Raw genomic sequence first — 25,576 nt, forward strand, 5'->3', positions numbered from 1 at the left:
GAGGCAGGATTCGAACCTGCGACCGTAGCGGTCTTGCGGTTCCAGACTGCAGCGCCTTTAACCGCACGGCCACTTCGGCCGGCTTTTGTTAATGGCAAGGAGCAGTACCACGCAGCAATACTCGACTAAAAATGGGACTGACAGCTGTATTTTATACAATCTCTTGGTGGAAATCTATGTTACGTATCTGACTACATTGAGTACAAACTATTCTCCTTACGCATACTGCATTTCAAATCAGGGGGGTCAAAGTCAGGTGTGTGTATGCATTTGGAAATGGCAGGAGGCGCTACCACACACCAATACTGTATTTAAAAAATGAAACGAACAGCCATATGTAATGCAATTTGTAAGGTATTCTACTGAAAGATATGGCTGACAGGCATAGTGTAGACGATTTTTGTTAACACAGACATACATACATTATACATATATGCCATATCAAAGCTGGAGAAAACATAGTTTTCTTACTATGGCACATTTTTCTAAATCAGACTGAATGTCCTTGCAGAGGCATGCAACCATTATGAATAAAATTACTGTAAATAAATTAAAAAGGCTATGTGGTTGCTATAAAACAGTCGGTGGTTTCCTCTGGATTTGTTTTTTTACTGTCATGAGGCGTTTTGCGTTTAACTCATCATGTGATGACCTGTTATAAACAGAAAAAAATAACAGATGTTATGTTACAGATATTACAAAAATTCAAATTTATTATAAAATTCAGTTCTGTATGACCAATATTCAAGTGCAATGCGCTTTTTCTCCACAATACTATTAAATGTAGGCACAGGCAAATTAAGGTTGATTTCCATGTGTAATATTGATCTACAAGTATTAAGGCAAAGAAGAAACGTATCAAACAACCCTGTTACAGACATTCCATCCACAAGTATCACTTAATGAGATATATCTGTGGAAACGAAAACTAGAATTGGAAGAAGTCGAATTGAAAGAATGAAAACATGAGTGTGTGGTGTAAACACTTGTCGCAAAGTAGGTATATAAACTGTTACTGGGAGAAGAAGCTATTATAATTATGCAGGCAAGGCTCACATACTACCTTAAACAATGTGTATGGAAAGAACTGGAAACGTATGTGGTCTAAAAAATATCAGAAATTACTGTAAATACTGATGGAAAGTGGTCATACTTCGGAGCGTTCTGGAGAACTATTAACCTGCATCGCATATATTCACGCCATCAAAAAACTCTTGCCTTCTACATATATAGCGCACGTATTTCTGTAATTGTTACATCATAATTTGTCAGATGTCCAACAGTGCACCCATCCTGTACATGGCAGAGGGTAATTTATACCTCGAAACACCACACAGTGCACTGGCAGGTATAACATTCGATTACCAACAGGAAAACAGTGGAACATTTTAAGATGTTCTACTAAGAAATGCGATCGTTGTAAATGATGCATATATCTTAAATGTGAAGCGCTGTATAAGGACGTTCAGGTTGGGAAGCTGACACGGAGAGATTAGTGCTTTGCTAAGCTGGAGTACTGGCTATTCTTTGTGTTTTCAATGTCTCTGTTAATACACACCTGTTAAACAAATATCAATTAACCAAATAAAATTCTACTTTAAAATCATTCTGTTCATAGCGGACTCAGTGAGATGCTGACATGGATAGATTAGCGCTTTGCTATGTTGGAATTCTGGCTATTCTTCATGTTTTGGTCCCACTATGGAGAAATACACTCCTGGAAATGGAAAAAAGAACACATTGACACCGGTGTGTCAGACCCACCATACTTGCTCCGGACACTGCGAGAGGGCTGTACAAGCAATGATCACACGCACGGCACAGCGGACACACCAGGAACCGCGGTGTTGGCCGTCGAATGGTGCTAGCTGCGCAGCATTTGTGCACCACCGCCGTCAGTGTCAGGCAGTTTGCCGTGGCATACGGAGCTCCATCGCAGTCTTTAACACTGGTAGCATGCCGCGACAGCGTGGACGTGAACCGTATGTGCAGTTGACGGACTTTGGGCGAGGGCGTATAGTGGGCATGCGGGAGGCCGGGTGGACGTACCGCCGAATTGCTCAACACGTGGGGCGTGAGGTCTCCACAGTACATCGATGTTGTCGCCAGAGGTCGGCGGAAGGTGCACGTGCCCGTCGACCTGGGACCGGACCGCAGCGACGCACGGATGCACGCCAAGACCGTAGGATCCTACGCAGTGCCGTAGGGGACCGCACCGCCACTTCCCAGCAAATTAGGGACACTGTTGCTCCTGGGGTATCGGCGAGGACCATTCGCAACCGTCTCCATGAAGCTGGGCTACGGTCCCGCACACCGTTAGGCCGTCTTCCGCTCACGCCCCAACATCGTGCAGCCCGCCTCCAGTGGTGTCGCGACAGGCGTGAATGGAGGGACGAATGGAGACGTGTCGTCTTCAGCGATGAGAGTCGCTTCTGCCTTGGTGCCAATGATGGTCGTATGCGTGTTTGGCGCCGTGCAGGTGAGCGCCACAATCAGGACTGCATACGACCGAGGCACACAGGGCCAACACCCGGCATCATGGTGTGGGGAGCGATCTCCTACACTGGCCGTACACCACTGGTGATCGTCGAGGGGACACTGAATAGTGCACGGTACATCCAAACCGTCATCGAACCCATCGTTCTACCATTCCTAGACCGGCAAGGGAACTTGCTGTTCCAACAGGACAATGCACGTCCGCATGTATCCCGTGCCACCCAACGTGCTCTAGAAGGTGTAAGTCAACTACCCTGGCCAGCAAGATCTCCGGATCTGTCCCCCATTGAGCATGTTTGGGACTGGATGAAGCGTCGTCTCACGCGGTCTACACGTCCAGCACGAACGCTGGTCCAACTGAGGCGCCAGGTGGAAATGGCATGGCAAGCCGTTCCACAGGACTACATCCAGCATCTCTACGATCGTCTCCATGGGAGAATAGCAGCCTGCATTGCTGCGAAAGGTGGATATACACAGTACTAGTGCCGACATTGTGCATGCTCTGTTGCCTGTGTCTATGTGCCTGTGGTTCTGTCAGTGTGATCATGTGATGTATCTGACCCCAGGAATGTGTCAATAAAGTTTCCCCTTCCTGGGACAATGAATTCACGGTGTTCTTATTTCAATTTCCAGGAGTGTATGTTAAGGCTAGTGGAATGTTAATAAGGATTCATTTCTGTATATATACCAAAAGACTAATAGCAGAGCAATAAAAAATATTATAGTCACCACCTGTGAAGCACTCGGCACCTAAACACGTAGTAACTTGTTAAGCATTGTTTTGATAACCTGTTCACTTGCCCACAGAGTTCCGCTGCTTCTGTTGGCAAGAGAGTGACGGCCAGTGCATGGGCACTGTTGGTGGAGCCATCTTGCAAGGAAAGATGTGGTTGTCATCATGACTACAGTGCACTGAAGTGCAGTGTGGTCCTGGTGGCAGTGTTCTGATACCAGGAAGATGCACACGTGAATCCGAAGATGAATAAATGTGGCCTTCCACCTCACACTTTTAGTTTGTTTTAAATAAAGTGCATGCCACTTCAGCTCTGATTCTTGCCCCAGTGGTGGTGGCAGCAGCATAACTGCAAGAATTTGTTTGCAGTGTTATTTTTAACCATGTGTGTATGAACGTTCCTACTCCAGTTTCCCATCATTAATTACAAGTCTGATGCTATCATGTCGAACACCTCTAATGTGGCATGATAGTGACATCATGTTTTCAATGAACTAATAATGCAATAAGTTCTGTACAGTGAAACATAGACTTGATTTGTAGCAAGAATATATTTGTTGCAGTGTGCTCATTGTTTAATACGGGAGATCAGTGTATTTGTTAACATGCTGCACTGTGGTAATTTGTTTAACATGAGATATCCGTGTAAATGTTAAAATATCGCACTATGTTCATTTTTAATGTGGGATAGCGATACATTTGTTGAAATATCACACGGTTTCAACTCTTAAACATTTAAAATATAGAATTTATTTGGTTCACAACTTCTAAAAGAGGAAGAAATTTGGTCAAAAATTTAACAAATTATCCAAAAATTGTAAATAGCAATTGTCGATAGTTACAGGTTGGAGTGGTTGTAGAAAATGCCATGATGTCGTTAAGTTACAGTAATTTAGCTAATATGACAACACATACCTCCATATGTCCCATATTCTTTTAGTCACGCGCTGCAGTGTCAAAGTGTCCTCTGTAATTTTGGATAATAATTTAATATAATACTTTCCCCATTTATAGTGGGATAACACCCTGTCAGACAATTTGCCTGGAGGCGTGGGTGGAGGGAACCACGTAACTGGAGCTTCTATTTCTATGTGGAGGTGTGTTCAGACCTCACCTGTTGGCACTTGATGATCCTCTCACTTCAGTGCACAGAAGTCGAATGATGAGACTCTCATAATTGGACAGTGGGAGAAGTGGAATCATAGGGGGAGCGGACTTAATTATGCCACCATTTTTAAGTCATCCTATTATTCTAGGCCAACGGAGGAAGGATTAACTTGGAAGTGGGCTTGTACCAGCACAGCTGACACATGATGGGTATCAGGTTACACTGCGATCTTTGATTTATCACAGACAGTTTTCCTAGAGGGGTGGACAGGGTATCAGGTTACATCGTGACCGTAACTATTTCATCGCCTGATACCTGCCGAAGCTTGTTCTCTCTTGGCTCCACTACTAACAAAAGTCACCATACTGATCACTGACTTAAAAGCAGAGTTTATCACAGCAGTTCACTTTGGCATACAGGCTATTAACGATGAGCCCAATATGAAATCACAGCACAGGCTCTGAGCTGTATGGAAATGCACTGCGCCTCACTAGTCACTAGTACATATTGAAATAATGTTCCTCTTACCTGAATGACGTTTGTTGCTTTTCCTCCTTGTTTCTTCATTTTCTCTGATTCGCATTTTACAACTTTTAACATATCCGTTTTGGACCAAGAACGAACTTATTAACGAATTGGTCTTACTACTAGCAGAAGCCGATAGTGTAAAACGGTAATTACATCTGAAGATGGCTTTTAGGGTCCAAAATGCCTATTGCAATGCAATGAAACACGAATACTTGACACAGAAGGAGGCATATTTTATATTTAATGTGGACTCTGTTTGAATATGTGGTTTAAGTATTTCTAGTTATATTAGATAGAAATTTTCCGCTTCATTTTTCACAGGAGCTATTCCTTTCAGAAGAATAAAATCTATTCTTAATCTGGAAGCTGCACAAACATGTCTTTAGAGTCCAATAATTGACGATAGAGTGGTATTTGTACACCCTTAGCTGAATATATATTTTTACCAGACCTTGCCTATCTGAAGTCAGCACTTCTTTATGATTTTATTTTACTCTGCTAGATAAGTTTCATTAGATTGTGTAATAGGCGTTTATAAGTATTACACTGCGCATTTAGTACCATTTCCCATTTGTAATTGAAAGCCAAATGATAAAAATATTAATTGCGTTCAATTAATGTATAAGATTCATAATGATAAGAGGAAAAGTGGTGGACCATCAAAGAAATATTCGTTTGAGTTTCACTAAAAACCCTATGGGTGTGCTGCCGTGTGATAATGTAAAATATTTAAATTCTAAATTAACCAACTTCAAACTTTTTGCAGCGGCCTTCCCAAAGAAATATTTTACACTCTGAGGAACGTTGTGTACAGTATGGACTTAACTTTGCGACAGTATATCCAAAAGGATTTTAACGAGATTGTCATCGGCCCACCTTACAGTGGTCTGCAGAGTGCAAAAGTGACGTAGATGAAGCCTGCGACGCCATATTATTCACGAAATATACACTGAAGATCCAAAGAAACTGGTACACCTGCCTAATATCGTGTAGGGCCCCTGCGAGTAAGCAGAAGTGCCGCAACACGACGTAGCATGGACTCACGTAATGTCTGAATTAGTACTGGAGGGAAATGACACCACTAATCCTGCAGAACTGTCCATAAATCCGTAAGAGTACGAGGGGTGGAGATCTCTTCTGAACAGCACGTTGGGAGGCATCCCAAGCATGCTCAGTAATGTTCACATTTGGGGAGTTTGGTGGCCAGCGGGACTGTTTAAACTCAGAAGAGTGTTCAAGGGTGTCGCATTTACCTGCTGGAATCGCCGAAGTCCGTCGGAATGCACAATGGACACGAGTGGATGCAGGTGATCATACAGGATGATTACGTACGTGTCATCTGTCAGAGTCGTATCTAGACGTATCTGGGTTCTTATATCACTACAACTGCACACGCCCCACACCATTACAGAGCCTCCATCATCTTGAATAGTCCCCTGCTGACATGCAGGATTCATAGATTCATGACGTTGTCTCCATGCCTACACACGTCCATCCGCTTGATACAAATTGAAACGAGACTCCTCGTACCAGGCAACACGTTTCCAGTCAGCAACAGTCTAATGTGACGGGCCCAGGCGAGACGTAAATCTTTGTGTTGTGCAGTCATCAAGGGTACACGAATGGGCCTTCGCCTCCGAATGCCCATATCGGTGATGTTCCGTTGAATGGTTCGCACGCTGACACTTGTTGTCACGTTTGAAAGATTCTCTTTAGTCGGCGTTGGTCCCTTTCTTGTAGGATCTTTTTCCGGCCCCTGTGATGTCCGAGACCTGAAGCGTTACCGGATTCCTGATATTCACGGAACGCTCGTGAAATGGTTGTGCGGGAAAATCCCCACTTCATCGCTAAATCGGATATGCTTGTCCCATCGCTCGTGCACCGACTATAGCACCACGTTCAAACTCACTTAAATCTTGATAACCTGTCATTGTAGCAGCAGTAATCGATTTAATAACTGCATCAGACACTTGTTGTCTTATATAGGCGTTGTCGACCGCAGCGCCGTATTCTGCCTGTTTGGATATCTCTGTATTTGAATACGCATGCCTTTACCAGTTTCTTTGGCGCTTTACTGTGTGTAAGATGCATATTGATAATAGTAAAAGTGCTACAACAATTAAAGAAACATTCGTTTGAGTTTAATTAAAAACATTATGGGTGTACTGCTGTGTGATAATGTAAAATATTTAAATGGTAAATTAACCAACTTCAAACTTTTTGCAGCGGCCTTCATGAAGACAGAATTTACACTCTGAGGAACGTTGTGTTGCGACAGTATATCCAGAAGGATTTTAACGAGATTGTCATCTGTCCACCTTACATTGGTCTGCAGACTGCAAAACTAGAAAGCCTACGACGCCATATTATTCACGAAATATGGGTACAATGAAAGACAGAGTGAATTCTTTGAAATATTAATAACAAACGAAGAGACTATGGTGCTCAATGAAATAATCGGCCTGTATTATGTTTAAATACGGGAATATTAACCTAAGAAAATGCAGAAAACTATAAAAACCCAAAATAATGTAAAGACTCTTGAGAATGAATTGTAAATGTCAATTGTAAATGCAGTGTAGCGTGGGTAGCGTACATTGCGGACATACTGTGAAACAAAGTCTTCCGGCAGCGTTGAGTATCCCATTTTATTAGGCACGTGTCGCCCCTGGAAAGGATTGTCGAAATGGTGGCGACATTAGCGAGAGGAAGGAGCGGGGCTGTTACAAGCGGCCCTCCGCTTGTCAGATGACGGCGCCGGCGCGCTGCGACGTTGATGGCGGAATCATGACCAGGGATTAGATAAGCTCCGAGGACGCGGGATTACTGCCCAAAGGGTTGCTAACCCTCATTTACAATGTATTAATCACTTCGTTAATTACTTGCAGCGTGCCCTCCACAAACAACTTATCTGCTCGTATATCAGCGCGCCACTACGCCGCTACTGTGAAATGACTTTGGTGACCCTCCTGTTCTGTGGTTCGCTGCCTCGCACAAGATAATATTCGCTGTCTCATCCACGCGGGAATGCTAATGCAGAAATACTGTCTGTTTGACGTTTACAGTCAAGCTGCCGCGAGTCGAGATTTCTTTACTGCGCTTATTCTCCGTCCATTGAAAAGGCACGCCGGTGGAGTTTCTCGCCTGTTTTAAGTGTACATAATCACTAGTTAGGACAGCAGGTCATTAACAGATAGATGACGACAGATTCGCACCTCATGACAAGGTCACGAAATGTGAGGGGAGCACTATCTTTTAAATTCTTAAACCTTCTGACCAACTTTAAAGGTTGCAGAGTAACAAATCCGTCACAGGAGAAGGGTTCTCGAAGAATGTCCATAAACACTACGGTGATAAAGGCTAGGATTACGTGCTTGTAACGTCAAATTCTGCAGAAATTAAATTTTTGCTTATCATCGTCTCGCTCTCCGTTCATTGTGCTTTCCTTTTACTGCGCTGTGCGGTACATTACTTCATTTGTTACTTTCTTCAACAGATTTTCTGGTTGCCCAGGAGGAAGCAACATCTTTTCGACGACCTTCGCTTCGCTGATGCAGTAGTTGAGACAACGCATTTATATCGATGGGAAGCGGACTTATAATGGGTTTTACCCGTAGTTTAATTAATCTTTGCAGATGAATGCCAGAACGATTCAACCTCCAACTGAAGTAAGTCGCCACCTTGACTAATCTTAATGTTAACGATATGTTACTCTTGAACCACCTACTATGATTATTTCTCCGTGAAAGAGTAATAAAATACACAGCCAGTTCACAATTTCGCTGACATTCCTTTCAGGCATCGCGGGAACTGATTTTTTATTCGAGAATGGCGAAATTCTTAAGCCAGAACTGTGTATTTACGTTTAAATGGTTCCAAGTTATTAAAGCAACACTATAATCCTCGTTACCATCTGCCGAGTATAATTTAGGAAGTAAATGGGTAGGGGAAATAAGACTTCTCGAATACAATGGTAGAGCTACAGAGTTACCATGGAACTAATTCTCGTTGTTTTAAGAGTTCTTTCCTCTTTTGAAAGTTCAAGATAGTGGACGAGGTGAATGGAAAGCTTCATCGTCACCCACGCAAAGATTTTAGAAAAATTTAAATCAGGACCGAAGAAAAAATTTTGCACTAATTTTTCTTAAAAGATAACAATCTAATTCTAAAGAAGTTTCATTGTTGCAAAATTCTGAGTAATTTTGTTTCATCCCTCACTATTAACACACAGTGCAAAATTCACTCTCATGGAATGTTCGTTATTAGCATGCATCTGAAACACAGTCTGTATGTATCTAAAATACGACCGTTTGTATACATAGAAACCTTCCCGTCTCCTCTATATCTCTTTTGTTACGCAACCTTCCCTTCTACAGTACCCTATGAAACCTTCCCTTAGGATTTCTAGCTCTTGCTTAATGATAACAAATGAAATCTTCCCTTGGTGCCATACAAATTTAAATGCAGCTTATTAAAAGTGATTTACTGATTACTTCGACGAAACATAGAATGAGTCGTCGTCGTGGCCCTCAGTCGTTACCTGCAGTTACCCAAAACTGTTCCTTACCTTTTTTACTGTTACTGGATCGCCATCTGACTGCTACATCGAACTGTGACACGAATATATTTACTCTGTTTTACTGTACTCTATTAGCTGCTGGTGTGCTGTCATAATTAGTGGCTGTATTTATTACCAAAGCTGACGATATTCTTTAATGGCAGAGCTGACGTTATTCTTTAATTAATTTGGCTGAAGTTACGTAATTCATAGTTAAATTTTTTCTTGACAACAGTAAAATTTTGCAAAGTTTTACGTTGATGGTTTTTGGGATGGGTTATAATCAGTAATGCAATATTCCTGGCAAAATTTAATTATATTCTGAAAACGATTCTTGAAATATTTACTGTTGGTAATGAAATGTTTTTACAAACGTTCAATTTGGACTTACTTTTTACAATAATCTTACAACTAGCATTGAGCAAACATACCTTCAGTAGTCGTCTTGAGTTTCTCAACCAAAAAAAAAAAAAAAAAAAAAAAAAAAAAAAAAAAAAAAAAAAATCAATAATATTAGTTCCTATTATGATAATAGTTAGCTGATGTCTCTGTACATCCGATTATAATCTTTTGTAAATCATAGCTGGTGGCTGGCAGGCACACCGCTCCTCTCAACCTCTCGCTTCAAATGGTTCAAATGGCTCTGAGCACTATGGGACTCAACTGCTGAGGTCATTAGTCCCCTAGAACTTAGAACTAGTTAAACCTAACTAACCTAAGGACATCACAAACATCCATGCCCGAGGCAGGATTCGAACCTGCGACAGTAGCGGTCTTGCGGTTCCAGACTGCAGCGCCTAATAACCGCACGGCCACTCCGGCCGGCCCTCTCGCTTCAGACATGCTACCGACTCGCTTCACATCTCGCTTACTACTGAGTTCCTACGAACGCTAAAGTGCGGTCTCTCCCGCCAACAATGCTTTCTGGTGCAGACAATCCCTGCTACCATAACAAAATGTATCAATGCGCGGTCTTTCCCGCTCTTTTCTTAAAATATATCCATATGCGGTCTCTCTCGCCCTTTTTAAAATTATATCAATGTGCGGTCTCTCCCGCCAACAATACTTTGGTGCAGACATTTCCTGCTACCACAATTATTTCCAAAATGACAAATATTAATTATTCCTACTTAATCCTACTAATGAAATATAAAAATCTTTCATAAATTGTGGTATGACAATAGACAATAGAAATATACACGTCTTAGAACATACATTGTGTTTTTCCTCTTATACAAGTAGAATAGCTGTCCGATATGTACCTGAATGATAGAATTGAACAATGGTATTATCGCAACACTTTCACATCATCGAGCGATCCTGTAGTAAGGACAACTTGGTATGACGTTACAGATAGTATGAACCTACTTCCATTTTGAAGAGGGCGTTTTCTTCCCTTGACATCAGTTGATGTTACATTAGTGGCAGTACATCTCTTGTACGAACCCACTTCGTAGTTAGTAATCGGTCTTTGAATCATATTAACGTTTGTGAAAATTGCAACAGTCAGAAGTAATTACCAAAACGAATGCAAGGTGGAAGAATGTTCAGAAAAATGTCACAGTAACCGCATTAAGAGTACACAGAGAAGATGTAAACCTAAGCTTAGTAGTGGCGTCTCTTGTACGACTGTAAAAAACCATTTCTTAAAGAATCGTTAAACGAAGAGATAATATGTGAGCAGATACCAGTGTTCCACTTCCAACGTCGAAGTAAATCTGTGTTAGCAGGTGAAGAGTTTGAACGGACACCGAAAAATGGGTTTGTCAGAACGTGACTTTTCAGTTCGTACAAGACCTGCTGTAACGACAGCGATACTCTTTTGGAGCCTGTTAACAGAAAAGTGTCACACAAAACACGATGGTCTGTCATCTTGCCTGTGCGATCGTGACTGACTCTATAACTTGGTTCGACGCTGGGGCACTGCAGCGGATGTTGATTCCAATTCGTCTGTGTTACTGATGGCGCAAACAACAAACGCCTCATACTGAAATGGGCACAGAAATGTCGTCTCGGGCGCGCTTGAGAACAAAAGCGTTTTACGACAGAGTTCAACTTGACCCAAGCTGATGGCTGCACAAAAGTGAGACTCTACAGTCGTTGCTACAGTCTGGCATTTTGCAGTTTTCATTGTCATAACGTAGAAACGCCAGCGTGTTGGTTTGGAGCGTTATTGCATACAACTTGCGAACTCTACTTATGCATACTGAATAGCAGTTACCGTATCAAAGAGATTTTAGAGCTCCGGTTACTATCCTTCTTCGAGCAACTGTAATACATTTGAGCACAACAATGCCCAGCTGCTTGTGGAGAAGGGATGTGCGGTCCTTCCGCGACGAACTACAGTACCGTTACTTCCCGCACCTGAGGGTGGTTCAGTAGTGTATATTTAATGGACGTAAATGAAATTCTGCATATCCTGGATGAACTGGGAACAGAGGCGAATCTAATGAAAACATTCAAGTTTAACACAATTTCTCACATGAGTTGACACGTCTGATATTACGAGGTGTGGCTAGAAAAAAACCGGACTAGTACTGGTGAAACAATAAAACGAATGCAATAAGGCTGAAAGTCGCGTGGCCTGTCACGTGACTCTCGCTCCGCCTACTGCTCGAGTTTCATCTGCCTCCTGCACTCAGTCTGCCCGTGGCGTCTGTTTTAAGTAGTTGACGTTTTGTCTGTGCGTCGGAAAATGTTGAGTGTACAGAAAGAACAGCGTGTTAACATCAAATTTTGTTTCAAACTAGGAAAATCTGCAAGTGAAACGTTTGTAATGTTACAACAAGTGTACGGCGATGATTGTTTATCGCGAACACAAGTGTTTGAGTTGTTTAAACGATTTAAAGATGGCCGCGAAGACACCAGTGATGAAACTCGCACTGGCAGACCATTGTCAACAAAAACTGATGCAAACATTGAAAAAATCGGTAAACTTGTTCGACAAGATCGCCGTTTAACAATCAGAGCAGTGTCTGAGTTAACAGGAGTTGACAAGGAAAGTGTTAGGCAGATTCTTCATGAAAGTTTCAACATGAACAAAGTGTGTTCAAAAATGGTTCCAAAGTGTCTCACAATTGAACAGAAGGAACGCCGAAGAATGATTCGTTCTGACATCCTGGAAAACATTGAAAGTGATCCCACCTTCTTACAAAATGTTATTACTTGCGATGAATCGTGGTTTTTTACTTACGATCCCGAAACTAAACGCCAATCGATGCATTGGAAAACTGCTGGTTCTCCACGAATGTCAAAATCGAAATTCAAGGCAATGATGATTGTTTTTTTTGACATCAAAGGGATTGTGCACATTGATTGGGTATCAGAGGGACAAACAGTGAATCAGCATTACTACGTGAGCGAGTACGGAGAAAACGGAACGATTTGTGGAGAAAAAAGTCATGGATCCTTCACCAAGACAATGCCCCAGCTCACAGTGCGTTGTCAGTGAAGACGTTTTTGGCAAAACACAACATTCCCATCTTAGATCATCCACCCTACTCACCTGATTTGGCCCCCTGTGACTTTTTTCTTTTCCCTAAAGTCAAGTCAGCTTTGAAAGGAACTAGATTTGAGACTGTTGAAGCAGTAAAAGAAAAAGCGACAGAAGTAATGTATGGACTTACCGAAAATGATCTGCAGCATTGCTATGAACAGTGGAAAATTCGTATGGAGCGGTGTAGAGACCGAGGAGGAGAGTACATTGAAGGAGATAACATGAAATTGTAAATAATTGTAAATAAATGTTTTTTCCAGCATCAGTCCGGTTTTTTTCTAGCCGCACCTCGTATATATTGCTTTTCGATAGCCGCTGCTGACTTTTCAGTATTCTCAGCCCGTGCTCACCATAAGCTACTATTCAAGCAAGCAGGGGTGTTGTCTGACCGGGCTGTGAAAATGACTGTCATTTTGCGCCGGGAAGCGCAGCTGTTTCCTATACTACTCCTGGCCACCAGTTCCCCCAGTGAGGTTAGAAGGACTAAAGTTGTAATTTCTTTTCTGGTGCTACGGTAAACGTACTCGTGGTTAAGGTAAATAGCTAATTACGCGAGTGATATATAGTTATCTCAACGCCATAACTAATCTTACCAGCTTGTAATAACCGTCACACACGTAGGCTGCTGTTGGCGGAATGGTAGAGAACTGTACTCGTACCACTGAGTGGCGATATCATGAAAACCCAAGTGGGGAAGCACCAGTGTTAATGTGGGACTCTGTGGCACAGCTCAGCTGCCTACAGTCTGCAACAGGAAAAGAACGTAACACAACTGGGTTGACTTACAACTGAATCATGCATCATAACTAGAAATCTTGCAAACGATGCTTCACTACGCATCTTTACAATTGTAACAAGTGGCTGTCAAGGTGCAAATGGAAATTTGTGGTAAGATCTTATGCGACCAAACTGCTGAGATCATCGGTCCCTAATCTTACACACTACTTAATGTTACTTAAACTATCTTTCGCTAAGGACGACACACACACCCATGCCCGAGGGAGGACTCAAACCTCCGACGGGGGAGGCCGCGCGGACCGTGACAATACGCCCTAGACTGCGGCTACCCCGCGCGGCTGTCAAGGTGCCCTAATATCCAAAAGCTGATTAAGCGTATGGTTGTTTAACATGAACATCTTCGCAGTGAATATAACAAAAAGTTGAAACGTCATTTATAACATTTTTTCTGTGTTTAAAGGAGTATAAAATCTAATAAAGAATGACTTGACTGCTTCTGTTTCAAACAAGCTCATGAATAAAACAAGAAAGGAGGTAAGTGAACCTAATTTTGTCTTAGTTATTCCAGATGGAGTGACAGATGTATGCAATATCTCGTAGGTCTCGTCAGTACTTCGCTATGTCGCAGCTGTTGGTTTAGTCGGCGGACAATTAAAAATATGCTCAGAGCTACGATGGAGCTGCGGTTATGGCTCGTCATTTGAATGGGTCGCAATAAATATAACCTCGTTTTCTACTGTAATGTTAATTCACCGTTTCACTCATCTACTGAATCCTGTACTATCGCAAGTCGTGTCAGTGACCAAGAATTCAGGATTTCTTCTCCCACTTTGAATGATCTTTATACTTTCTTTCCAAGTTGATTAAAGGAATATGGGCTATAAGATGTAAAGATATGACTGCCCAAAGTGTCTACCTGCATCTCGTTTGGTAGAAAACTTATATCATAGTGAACTTTTTTCCTCTTCTCAGGAAAATAATAGATCTAGATAGGTGGGCCTTATTTGATGCATTGCAACCCAAGCTTACGACATTGTCTAATGCGTAATAAAAATTAATGATTCATAAGAAATGTTGGAAACGTGACGAATTTGAAAGACTATGGGAAAGTCCTTCATGGCCAGTAACTAAACGTCCTAGGCATGATGCTAGGATTAATTTGGAAATAAATTTGTGAGAACATACGATAAAATTTTGCACCCAGTGTTGGGGCTGTTATCAGATAGATTCAGTAACTTATACTCTATTACTTTTGAACCTTTTAAATTAACATAACTTACAGCAATATAAACAGTGTTATTCGGAACTTGACACAATCACTAAACTATTGCTTTTCTCATTTTTAAGATCACAGCTGACGGTTGCGTGTATTCCCGGATAAACGCATCATAAAAGTATGAGTGATTTGTGGAATTTTATTGTTCAGTGGACTTCAGACGGCATACTGTGAAACTGATATATTCTATGAACATATTTTGATTTCTCCTGTATCCAATGTCTCAGATAAGAGAACTTTCCAGCCATAAAAAGGATAAAAAACTATGTATGTTGTTCACAAACACAAGAACGGTTTACAAACGTAGTTTCATAATCGTATATTTTTGTGAAAGCCAAGATCGAATGATTTTAAGACCTTTATTCCAATTACTAGTTTCGACACAATCGTGCTGTCATCGTCAGATTGACATTACACTGTATGGAAAGAAAATGCGTAATCGGCACAAGACACAACGATATTTCGAGATGACCCAAATTTTTAGAAAGACTTTCACATACGTTTGCAGATATGTCCACATACATGTGTCGTCGACATTTTGAGAACAAAGCGTAAATACATTGAAAAACTTCACATGGTTTGTCATTTATAAAACAGAATGCTCCCAGATGGGTTGTCAAATGAACAAAGGGTAAAAGTACAACATCAATAGCACGATTAGAGTTAAAACTACACGCTATGTCGATGACCTCAAATGGACTAAACCGAGGCGCCACAGAGCCCCAGTGACTTGCCGTGTAGACATCAGGTGGCGCCATCGTATTAACCAGCGATATTTTGATATTAGTCTGATGAAAATTTTACATTATTTAAAAAGTATGTTATATACTATAGGAATCACAAAGCTAAATCTTTACTCCTGATTCATATGCAAAGATATGGCGCATTTTAACAATATAAATTACGAGTACGGAGAAATGTAATGGTAACAAACATTTGTAATCCTCCATCCAAGTCTAGTCATACAAAAAAATTACTGCAGAACAATAAAAGCGAGGGAAAGGGGAGGGGAAGGTACTCCCTTTCCCCTCCCCATCCCCTTCTCCCTCCTCCTCCTGCGCCCTATCCTCCCATCCTCCTACCTGATCCCCCTGGTTTTTGGATTTATTGATCTAAGGTGTGTACAATAATTTTTTTGTGTGACTACACTTGGATGGATTAGCGAATGGTATGCATAGGGTATAAACAAAAAGATCGTTGTGTACAGTGGGCGAACTCGTCGGCTATTGTGGTGTACTTACCGCCTTGTAGCACATAATGTCAGTGTGTAAGAGGTTTAAAAATGTTTGTTCCAATACGTTTTTCAGTACATGTAATTTATATTGCTATAATGCGCCATATGTTTTTATACGAATCAGGTGTAAGTATTTTCTTTTGTGATTCCTATAGTATATACTATGCTTTCTAAATTGTGTAAAATTTTCATGAGATCTATTTCAATATATCGCCGGTTAATACGATGGCGCCACCTGATCTCTACACGGCAAGTCAAGAAATATTGGAAATGTGACGAATCTGAAAGACTAAGGAAAGAGTCATTCATGGCCAGTAACTAAACGTCCTAGGCATAATGCTAGGGTTAATTTTGAAACAAATGTTGTGAGAGCATACGGTAAAATTTTGCATCGAGGCTCTGTGGCGCTTAAGTTTTGTCCATGTGAGGTCGTCCACATGGTTTGTAGTTTTAGCTCTATTGGTGCTATGGATATTGTACTTTTACCTCTTATTCATTTGATAACCTATCTGGGAGAATTCTGTTTTATAAGTGACAAACCAGGTGAAGTTTTTTAATGTATTTGTACTTGGTTCTCAATATGTGACGAGACATGTGTGTGAACATATACGCAAAGGCATGTAAAAGTTTTTGTAAAATTTGGGTCATCCCAAAGAAAGGTTGCATCGTATACAGACTACCCATTACCTATTTTCTTTTTATACAGTGTAATGATAATCTGAGAGTGGCAGCATGATTCTGTCGAAACTAGTAATTGGAATAAACGTCCTAAAATCAAGAGATTTTGAGTTTCACAGAAAATATTTATATAAACAGAGATCACCCCAGCCAAAAAGGTAATTTCATATTTAAAAGTAAATTTTATTAATTTGTAGCTGCTTATCTGTATGAAAAGCTCAGCACGCCCCACTGATTATGGTTGGTTAGTAACAAGTTCATAACAGTTCTCCAGCAGCTACTATTGATGTCCTATGAGTTCATATACAAATCACAGTCAGAGAGTTTCCCGAAGAACGTATCCAAGCCATCTTTTTCCAATGCTCGACGCTTATGCACACTGACTGCAGCACGTCGATGGCTGACAGCGGACTGAATTCCCATGCATCATGTGTAACCGTCTAATCCCTATCATTTGAGTACTGTTGCGTGTGTAGTCTGTGAGATAGTGTTCATTTCAGTCACATGTGTCTTCCCTACTGCGATGTTACAAACGTAAGTACACTTCTAATCGGTTATTGAAACACTGATCGGGTTGAACGAGATTGTAGGCTTAAATGATGACAAGTCACACAGAGTTCTTACTAACAATTTACATTACTGCTGTAAAGGCCATACAGAAACAGCAGTGTCCGTTGGTAAGGGCCCTGTCTATATTTTAACTCAATCTTCTCCCACTCTGTCTCCGACTATTAGCACTGCCCGGAAATAAGAGAGAGTCAGGAACGACTCATTGACTTTTGGCGTTTTTGATGCAAAGCCCCGGAGGAGAAGGAACAGTACGGCAGCTAATGAAAGTGAAAAACATACTGTCTGGCTATCCAGTGGATCGGGTGTAAACCATGGAATTTGTTAGGTCGCAGTGCCGTCACGTACATTTCCGCCAGCCGACGCGAACCCTAAATTTGTCCCCCCCCCCCTTTCTCTGTTTTCACAACTAAACAAAAACTAATACACATCCTAGAAAATGGGTAGCAGTATTTGGTTAATGCTTATCAAAAAAAGATGGGAACGTTACAATCTATTTTGCCTACTTAATTTTTGGGTATCTTATACTGGGTGGTCCACTGATCGTGACCGGGCCACATATCTCACGAAAGAGGCGTCAAACGAAAAAACTACAAAGAACGAAACTTGTCTAACTTCAAGGGGGAAACCAGATGGCGCTATGGTTGGCGCGCTAGATGGCGCTGCCATAGGTCAAACGGATATCAACAGCGTCTTTTTTAATACGAACCCCCATTTTTTATTACATATTCGTGTAGTACGCAAAGAAATATGAATGTTTTAGTTGGACCACTTTTTCGCTTTGTGATAGATAGAGCTGTAATAGTCACAAACATATGGCTCACAGTTTTAGAATTTAGGTACGTTTGAACATTTTATTTCGGTTGTTCCAATGTGATACATGTACCTTTGAGAACTTATCATTTCTGAGGACGCATGCTGTTACGGCGTGATTACCTGTAAATACCACATTAATGCAATAAATGCTCAAAATGATGTCCGTCAACTTCATTGCATTTGGCAATACGTGTAACGACACTCCTCTCAACAGCGAGTGGTTCGGCTTCCGTAATGTTCGCACATGCATTGACAATGCGCTGACGCATATTGTCAGGCGTTGTCGGTGGATCACGATAGTAAATGTCCTTCAACTTTCCCCACAGAAAGCAATCCGGGGACGTCGGATCCGTTGAACTTGGGGGCCATGGTATGGTGCTTCGACGACCAATCCACCTGTCATGAAATATGCTATTCAATACCGCTTCAACTGCACGCGAGCTATGTGCCGGACATCCATCGTGTTGGAAGTACATCGCCATTCTGTCATGCAGTGAAACATCTTGTAGTAACATCGGTAGAATATTACGTAGTAAATCAGCATACATTGCACCATTTAGATTGCCATCGATAAAATGGGGGCCGATTATCCTTCCTCCCATAATGCCGCATCATACATTAACCCGCCAAGGTCGCTGATGTTCCACTTGTCGTGGATTTTCCGTTGCCCAATAGTGCATATTATACCGGTCTACGTTACCGTTGTTGGTGAATGACGCTTCGTCGCTAAGTAGAACGCGTGCAAAAATCTGGCATCGTCCCGTAATTTCTCTTGCGCCCAGTGGCAGAACTGTACACGACGTTCAGAGTCGTCGCCATGTAATTCCTGGTGCACAGAAATATGGTACGGGTGCAATCGATGTTGATGTAGCATTCTCAACACCGACGTTTTTGAGATTCCCGATTCTTGCTCAATTTGTCTGCTACCGATATGCGGATTAGCCGCGACAGCAGCTAAAACACCTACTTGGGCATCGTCATTTGTTGCAGGTCGTGGTTGACGTTTCACATGTGGTTGAACACTTCCTGTTTTCTTAAATAACGTAACTATCCGGTGAATGGTCAGGACACTTGGGTGATGTCCAGGATACCGAGCAGCATACATAACACACGCCCGTTGGGCATTTTGTTCACAATAGCCATACATCAACACGATATCGACCTTTTCCGCAAAGCGCCATCTATCAGAAAGCTAAAAAAGTGGTCCAACTAAAACATTCATATTTCTTTACGTACTACGCGAATATGTAATAAAAATGGGAGTTCCTGTTTTTAAAAAAAACGCAGTTGATATCCGTTTCACCTATGGCAGCGCCATCTAGCGGGCTAAACATTGCGCCATCTGGTTTCCCCCTTCAAGCTAGACGAGTTTCGTTCTTTGAAGTTTTTTTTCGTTTGATGCTTATTTCGTGAGATATTTGGCCCGGTCACTATCAATGGACCACCCTGTATGCTTTCCGTTATGGTAAACAATTCGTTTACGAAAATTATTTATATCATTTACAAGCTTAGCGCCCGCTGTTTCACTCGCGTAGACTGCATGGTTTGCACACATTCTTGTTTTTGTTTTTCTTTAATCGAATTTTTATGTTGTTCACAACACCCTCTAAATTTTTCAAGCTAATTCAGACCATAGAAGCATGGTCTTTTCCGAATACAGTTTTGAGCAAAAAGCGATTCTGGCAGCTGGAGTCCAAGGTTTTTGTTAATCATGCCTTTTGCGTTCTCGTGATGATCCTTCCATAGAAACTTTCATCCCCAACACACACTTTTTTAAACGTAACCGAGAAAGGAAATACCAGTTTTAATACATTTAACTCTGAAAATATTTTAATATAACGAAATCATTTCTTAAATTTTTCATCCCATATTTCACCACCCTCCGTATTGAATTTCCACAAGCAGCCAAACACGTATTTTTTTTATTTCTGACTGAGAAACCAAATACCAATTTTCTCAGATCTGGCTTCAAAATTGCCTTAATTGGGACATATTTTAAAAAAATTCATGCCCTGTTTTACCCTCTTAGGGTAAAAGACGCCTATAGTTTAAAATCGGCACCTTCTCCAAATATCAAGTTTCTGTCCTTAGCGGTTCGGGATCGTTGACGATGAGTCAGTCAGTTACGACATTTACTTTTTATGACTTACTTGTGTGGTTTGTCCTTAGCAGCCAGAAAAACATTATACATTTAATACAGTTTTAACAAAGAAAACATATACGCTCATGCATTGAGAGTAAATAATTTGTAACATCTGAACGTACATGGAATAGTCTTTCATAACAATGAATTATGCTGTAAACTGTAAACTTTCACGATCGGAAATGTCACAGTTAATAAAATGTTCCGGGCTACTATGCTGTGGTCGAATGGATTTCAACTTAAAACCTGATGTTTCGTCCCCATCTGCGGATGACATTTTCAAGGGGGATCATGGCTTTATTGAATATTCGAATCACACTCTGGCTCGCTACTAACTACTGAAGAAAATGTGTACCAGTCTTCCACCATGGGATGATAGCAACAGCGGACGATGACATTCAACGGCCAATTGTGCTCTCGTATTCAAAACATGTGACGTCAGGCCACTGCGCGGAAGATCGCGGAAACGGAATTTTGCTGTAGTCAGTAGCGGGCCAGTGTGTTTTGCTCATTCAACTAAGCTAAGATCCCCCTTGAAAACGTCCTCCGCAGATGGGAACGAAACGTCGAGTTTTAAAGTGAAATCCATCCACAACTGCATAATAGCCCGGAACATTTTGTTAATTGTAATGTGATTTCACTTTGGGAAGTACTTTTACGGATTTTAAATCTATGATAATCTATTATCAGTAGAACCTCAGTAGGCATATCCACTCCCCATAATACGAGGTCATTCTAGTCTGCTTATGCACAGGCACGCTCCACTTCGTCGTTTTATCACTAGCTGACGGGCTGAACTCAGTTAAACCAGGCTGTGTTGGATTCAGGAGAATTCCACCAGTCACAAGCGCTTACCGTGACTTATAAACTTTTGAACAGTAACGAGTAGCTACGCAAGAAAGCGACACCAAGGAGGAAAACGCTAGCAGTACGGTTGAAAGTACTATAATATTACGGTCTTATCATGAATGAACAGAAACAGCTTAGAATTAAGAATTTCCTCGACAGCTTCAAGCCCTTGCTCACAGCCGCTGTGTTGAAGATGTCAGTTTCCTTAAACACACATACTTATGTCACTTATCCAGCACTGTATCTTTAGAGTACAGTCCAACTGTCATACAGCAATTAAAGTCATCGAATACGCATAACTATTTTAAGATGTCCTATTTTATTTTACATAGCCGGAGTTTTTCTTTTGGCATCAAAATAAATTTTTAGTTACTACATTTCATCGGCTTGGAGCAACAGTCTTTGTTCCTAGAGAGGGAAAGTTTATGCAGTGTACCTGTAATTGTTCTAAGGAAGTTACGTTTTTTATCGAATTTTCTGTTAAAATGAATTTTTCGACAACGGTTTTTAAATAATTTTGTTAGCATCGATTAATATGTATAGTCCTTCGTGTACTAGATTGCGACTATTAAAGGCAGGCTTAAACTGTTTTTGTAAATTGTTAGAAATATGTTACTCAGCACAAGTATTTGTGACCAGTCACTAGCAGTTTTTGTAAATTCATTTTATGTAAGCCACGATGCGTGCTGATTTGCCCATTCCTTCCGCGGCACATACGTAGTTCTCTCTATACGGAAGTTACCTGCACTTACAAGACCAGTATGTGTAAGCTTGGACTTAGTAGCTTATCCTGCATTTTCATTTATGTTTTACTTTTTGTAACCAATGTGTAATTTCAAGGAGTTTCAATCTACTTCCGGTTCCGAAGAAGATATTTTTATAATTATCGAACCCTAGATCAAGGTTTCTAATAAACCTATGCTACGCAACTGGTTACCTATTTCATCCTTACACTTACTGTTGACAACTATGTTCAAGATTTTAAAACGGAATGCAATTTACTAAACTTTTTTTGAACGCTTTTGTAGGAAACTGCGTGCTATCTTACAGAATACATTTCATTTTTCGTTGTCACCAAGCGTGTTGTAGACATCTTTCCAGTCCGTATTTCGCAATTACATTTAAAAGTCTGAAAGTCTCCTACTCCTTTTTTAATTAAATTGCCTACCTAACTAATACGACCTCAGTGAAAATGCACTGAAAATATTTGGCTTTTTACGCAAAATTTTGACTTAAGAGTGAATATTACGCGATCTGACTTCGATTTCATTTATATATTCAGAAGGAGGAAGTGTTTACATAGAGGAACGAAAAACATAAACGGAGCCTGAACACACGCTTAACCTTGTCGTGTGACGACGGCCTCCCGTCGGGTAGACCGTTCACCTTGCGCGTCGATGGGGATGAAATAATATGAGGACAACACAACACCCAGTCCCTGAGCAGAGAAAATCTCCGACCCAGCCGGGAATCGAACCCGGGCCCTTAGAATTGACAGTCTGTCACGCTGACTACTTTTTTTTTTAAATCTCATTTTGTTCTGTATTGTTCGTTGACTTTGTTCGTTGCGGACGTCCGATGACACTCGTTCTGGTTGTTCGTTGATCCGTTCACTCGGTTTTTTTATTATAGAAGGTAGCTAAACCCTCTGACCGAACACGCTGAGCTACCGTGCCGGCTGTTTATAATGAGCGTATGGCATTATTGGTGGCCGCCGCTCCACAAGTTCTTTAACGCCACTACGGCGACTTGCGAGTGAATGAGGATGAAATGATGATGAAAGACACATAACACCCAGTCATCCCGGCGGGTCATCTCCTTGACCCGCCGGGAATCGAATTTAAAATTTTTCACATAATTAACCTTTATTATGAAACTTCCTGGCAGATTAAAAGTGTGTGCCGGACCGAGACTCGAACTCGGGACCTTTGCCTTTCGCCGGCAAGTGCTCTACCAACTTTTTTTTCTTTTCTTAAACTCATTTTGTTCCCTTTTGCTTGTTGCTTCTGCTCGGGGCGGACGTCGTAAGACATCCGTTTAAGTTCGTTGATGATCGATTAATTCAGTTTTTTTTATTACAGAGGGCATATAACCCTCTGACCGAACACGCTGAGCTACCGTGCTGGCACCACTCAGCTACCGGGGGCGTACACACGCTTAACTGAACGACATATTACTATCGCACCTTGTAATTTCCTGACAAATCTATAAGTGTCTTTATGGTTCATATGGCTCTGAGCACTATGGGACTTAACATCTATGGTCATCAGTTCCCTAGAACTTAGAACTACTTAAACCTAACTAACCTAAGGACATCACACAACACCCAGTCATCACGAGGCAGAGAAAATCCCTGACCCCTCCGGGAATCGAACCCGGGACACCGGGCGTGGGAAGCGAGAACCACTACCACGAGCTGCGGACAAGTGTCTTTATGTTTTCCATTATAAAAAGGACACATGACATGAGGATGCGAGACCTCACTTCGTAAACCCTAGAATATATTCACGAATGAACCTGAAATACAGTAATCACTCTAAACATATTCAGGATTTGCAAGAAGACCCGACATGCACGGAAGCACTGATGATACTCTGTCACCATTCCAAATGGATTCAAAATAAAACGTCTTTTTTAAATTAAAGTTTTCTCGTGCCCTGTTTCTGCAACACAAACCCTTAATACCTTCGGCAATGTTAATTGGTACCTCTTGTTCGATTGCTAAAATAGGTACATTTGTTAATCTTAACGCGGACATTGGCAGATCTGAAATAATTTTTGATCAGTTTCAATGTAGAGAAGTTATCTCACAGCTGGCATTACGTATGGCAGCTATGTTAGTTCTTTAGATTACAACTAAATAACTGTATAACTTCAAGCTTGGCCTCAAAAATAGACTTTAATGAACCCAATGGGCCAGAATCAGTAAGTTGTTTCTTTCAATCTTTTGTAGCTACGAAAGCTCTTAAATGCACACGCTCAAGCTTAAACTCATCTCTGTGAATATCTTGAGGAGCTTGGTCGAGGTTGCATTTCTCGCAGCATTACTGCAGGCCTTAGGGAAACATATTTTTCGTCAAAATTCTGGAGCTGGTGTAACCTTTCCCGAATTTCAGTAGTTACTCTATCTAATGAAGGAAACATTTTTCGTTTTAATTCGTCTTCCTCTTCGGCTTCCGTATTTCCGTCACCAGAAATGTGCCTCCGCCTAATTCGTCTCGGTTGTTCAATAGAAATGCCAAGTTCTTCACGTAAGCTTTTAGCGTAACTTCTGGCCTCGTCCACGAATTTCTCTCGTTTCACCTTCAATACTGCTCGAAAGGCGAATATTTTCTGAGCACAGTGATGTATGGTGAGTGCCTCAGTTGCAAATAATTTTGGGCATTATTCACTTACGCAGAACCGGTTTTCAGCAACCCAAGAAACATAGAAACGGAAAATACTGCATACTAATTACCAAAATTCATCCGTCCGTTCATGAGTTCAAGCTTTCGTCTATTTCTGTTACCTTCTCTACTGTTGTCAAAATTTCTTTGTACTGATTTCGTATTAAGTTTACTGTATCGCCTCTTGTGCTCCAACGTGTGTCTTGAACTCTTGCCTGCTGCAGGAATCAGAACTTCCAATCAGTTTGTGGACGTAGTAGAGAAAGCATAAAGACGTTCCAATGTGCCGAAATAGGTCACTGAAATCACCTCAACCGAAGCCGCAAGCTGGCAGTTTAGGTTCAATGAATGGTTCGAGCAGGGCACACGTTCTGCATTAGGATGATATATATTTTGTTCGTTGCTGCACACCTGTCTGTCTTCCAGCCATGTAGCAATATTATCGTAAGCTTCCTCTCTACAATTAATAGTGTCATGTCCACCAATGTCGAATTTCTTTGATATCTTCTCACTGATACCTTTAGTTGTCCTGTTTTTTCGTTTCACCAATTCTACAAAGTTTCCTCTATTCATTTTCCCTGTTGCCACGTAACCCCATACTTTGTTTGGTCAGGAATCTTATTATATCAAACATTCTGGTTAGAATTTCTTTTGCCACTACGAATACATTTCATGGACAACTTGGGCCCATAGTAATATCGCATTTCAAGGTTAGAAATGTGATTCACGGTCACTCGAATCCAAGGTACATAACAAAAACCATGGGCTCAAGTAGCCCACTTTTGCATGTTATGTGCATGAGTTCTGAAATCAACGTGTTTATATGCTTTGTTTTATAAAATACGTTACGCTGACTATGGACAAAATTGTAAAATGTGTGAAATGTAAATAGAAATTTCACTTACCAACAATCTATCCTTTGATGCTGTGCGTACAGACGAAAGTTGAGGAGTAAACAAAACAATTTTTC

Source organism: Schistocerca piceifrons, chromosome X, assembly GCF_021461385.2.
Source record: "Schistocerca piceifrons isolate TAMUIC-IGC-003096 chromosome X, iqSchPice1.1, whole genome shotgun sequence".
Lineage (NCBI taxonomy): Eukaryota > Metazoa > Arthropoda > Insecta > Orthoptera > Acrididae > Schistocerca > Schistocerca piceifrons.